This window comes from Arachis ipaensis, chromosome B1 (genome assembly GCF_059453495.1).
Source record: "Arachis ipaensis isolate K30076 ecotype BB chromosome B1, ASM5945349v1, whole genome shotgun sequence".
Classification (NCBI taxonomy): domain Eukaryota; kingdom Viridiplantae; phylum Streptophyta; class Magnoliopsida; order Fabales; family Fabaceae; genus Arachis; species Arachis ipaensis.
Window position 1 is genome coordinate 82,734,483 of NC_142436.1, and position 3,454 is coordinate 82,737,936.

At 41.7% G+C, this 3,454-nt stretch overlaps 1 non-coding gene across 1 annotated transcript; it reads left to right on the forward strand.

Moving 5' to 3' along the window:
* Window positions 1-2,951: 2,951 nt before the first annotated feature.
* Window positions 2,952-3,059, forward strand: LOC148577248 (small nucleolar RNA R71). Its single transcript, XR_015904201.1, has one exon. It is a non-coding gene; the product is annotated as a small nucleolar RNA R71 (small nucleolar RNA).
* The last annotated feature ends 395 nt before the right edge of the window (window positions 3,060-3,454 follow it).

The following is a 3,454-nucleotide window of genomic DNA, read 5'->3' on the forward strand; positions in this document are numbered from 1 at the left end:
GATTTGAAGAAATTCTGTTTCAATCTAATCCTTGGATCTCTCTACTTATTTACTGAATTTAAATTTCTGCCTCTGTTACTTACTTCTCATCTACTTTCCTTGCAATTTACAATTCCCTTGAAATTGTTCTTGTTGGATCTAGGAAGGCATTGAGATCTAGACTTGGTTTTCTAGTCTCTGGGCCCTGAGATCTAAATTCCCAATTTACATTTTGTTTCTTGCTTTTAATGTTCATTTACTTTACTGCTTCAAGATCCGCTTCAATCCCAATTCCTTTTTACTCTTCTGTTTAATGCAATTCAACTTCTCTTTGTTTAAATTCTGCAAATCCATTCCCCAATTCCCTTTATAATTCCAGCCGTTTACATTTCTTGCACTTTAAGATTCCGCAATTTACATTTCTTGCATTCTAAGTTTCTGCTATTTAATTTCTTGTTCTTTAAGATTCAGCACTTTAATTCCCTGTTCTCTTTACTCCCATGCAATTTAATTTCTGCAAATCACAAATCACCCAACCAAAACTTAATTCGCTTGACTAAATCAACCACTAAACTAAAATTGCTCAATCCTTCAATCCCTGTGGGATCGACCTCACTCCCGTGAGTTTTTATTACTTGATGCGACCCGGTGCACTTGCCGGTTAGTTTTGGGTATTTTGGAAGATTCAGTGTTCCACAAATTTTCCCATCAAAGGGTTTTTGGGAAAGAGTTTTTATGGGATTGTGTGAAAGAGAGTGGTGAGGGATGAGAAGAGTTGAGTGGAGGTAGGTGGGGATCCTGTGGGGTCCACAGATCCTGAGATGATCCTGTGGGATCCACAGATCCTGAGGTGTCAAGGATTTACATCCCTGCACCCATTAGGCATGTAAAATGCCTTTGCACACAACTCTGGGCGTTCAGCGCCAGGTTGGTGCCCATTTTGGGCGTTCAACGCCCATTTGTTGCCATTTCTGGCGTTGAACGCCAGAACCATGCTTGTTCTGGGCGTTCAGTGCCAGGATGCTGCCCATTTTGGGCGTTCAGCGCCAGAACCATGCTCTGTTCTGGCGTTGAACGCCAGGCAGATGCTCCTCCAGGGTGTGATTTTTCTTCTGCTATTTTTGATTCCGTTTTCAATTTTTATATTCATTTTGTGACTTCACATGATCATGAACCTATAAAGGCATATAACTAAGAAAAATATTGTTAGATAAATAAAAATTGGGTTGCCTCCCAATAAGCGCTTCTTTAATGTCAATAGCTTGACAGTGGGCTCTCATGGAGTCTCACAGATGTTCAGAGCATTGTTGAAACTCTCCAACACCAAACTTAGAGTTTGGATATGGGAGTTCAACACCAAACTTAGAGTTTGGTTGTGGCCTCCCAACACCAAACTTAGAGTTTGACTGTGGGGCCTTGGGTTGACTCTGCTTTGAGAGAAGCTTTTCATGCTTCCTCTCCATGGTTATAGAGGGAGATCCTTGAGTTTTAAACACAAGGGAGTCCTCATTCCATTGAAGGACTAGTTCACCTCTGTCAACATCAATCACAGCTCTTGCTGTGGCCAGGAAAGGTCTTCCTAGGATGATGGATTCATCCTCTTCCTTTCCAATATCCAGGACTATGAAATCAGCAGGGATGTAAAGGCCTTCAACCTTTACTAACACGTCCTCTACTTGTCCATATGCCTGTTTTCTTGAATTGTCTGCCATCTCTAATGAGATTTTAGCAGCTTGCACCCCATAGATTCCCAGTTTCTCTATTACAGAGAGGGGCATGAGGTTTATTCCTGAACCAAGGTCACACAAAGCCTTAAAGATCATGGTGCCTATGGTACAAGGTATTATGAACTTTCCAGGATCCTGTCTCTTCTGAGGCAATGTCAGTTGATCCAGATCACTTAGTTCATTGATGAACAAGGGAGGTTCAACTTCCCAAGTATCAATACCAAATAATTTGGCATTCAGCTTCATGATTGCACCAAGGAACTTGGCAGCTTGCTCTTCAGTAACATCCTCATTCTCTTCAGAAGAGGAATACTCATCAGAGCTCATGAAGGGCATAAGGAGGTTCAATGGAATCTCTATGGTCTCTAGATGAGCCTCAGAGTCCTTTGGTTCCTCAGAGGGAAGCTCCTTATTGGTCACTGGATGTCCTAGGAGGTCTTCCTCCTTGGGATTTACGTCCTCCTCTCCTTCTTTGGGTTCGGCCATGGTGCTTATGTCAATGGCCTTGCACTCTCCTTTTGGGTTCTCTTCTGTATTGCTTGGGAGAGTACTAGGAGGGATTTCAGTGATCCTCTTACTCAGTTGGCCCACTTGTGCTTCCAAATTTCTAATGGAAGACCTTGTTTCATTCATGAAACTCACAGTGGCCTTGGACAGATCAGAGACTAAGTTTGCCAAATTAGAAGTATTTTGTTCAGAGTTCTCTGTCTGTTGCTGAGTGGATGATGGAAAAGGTTTATTATTGTTAAACCTGTTTCTTCCACCATTATTAAAGCCTTGTTGAGACTTTTGATCCTTCCATGAGAAATTTGGATGATATCTCCATGATGAGTTATTGGTGTTTCCATAAGGTTCACCTAAGTAATTCACCTCTGCTATTGCAGGGTTCTCAGGATCATAAGCTTCTTCTTCATAAGAAGCCTCTTGAGTACCGTTGGATGCAGCTTGCATTCTATTCAGACTCTGAGAGATCATATTGACTTGCTGAGTCAATATTTTGTTCTGAGCCAATATGGCATTCAGAGTATCAACTTCAAGAACTCCCTTCTTCATAGGCATCCCATTATTCACAGGATTCCTCTCAGAAGTGTACATGAACTGGTTATTAGCAACCATGTCAATGAGTTCTTAAGCTTCTGTAGGCGTTTTCTTTAGGTGAATGGATCCACCTGCAGAAGTATCCAATGACATCTTTGATAGCTCAGATAAACCATCATAGAATATATCCAGGATGGTCCATTCTGAAAGCATGTCAGAAGGACACTTTTTGGTCAGCTGCTTGTATCTTTCCCAAGCTTCATAGAGGGATTCACCTTCCTTCTGTCTGAAGGTCTGAACATCCACTCTAAGCTTGCTCAGCTTTTGAGGAGAAAAGAACTTGGCTAAGAAAGCCGTGACCAGCTTATCCCAAGAGTTCAGGCTATCTCTGGGTTGAGAGTCCAACCACACTCTAGCTCTGTCTCTTACAGCAAAAGGGAAAAGCATGAGCCTGTAGACTTCAGGATCTACTCCATTAGTCTTAACAGTATCACATATCTGCAAGAATTCAGTTAAGAACTGAAAAGGATCTTCAGATGGAAGTCCATGAAACTTGTAGTTCTGCTGCATCAGAGAAACTAATTGAGGTTTCAGCTCAAAGTTGTTTGCTCCAATGGCAGGAATGGAGATGCTTCTTCCATGTAAATTGGAATTAGGTGCAGTAAAGTCACCAAGCATTCTCCTTGCATTATTATTATTTTCGGCTGCCA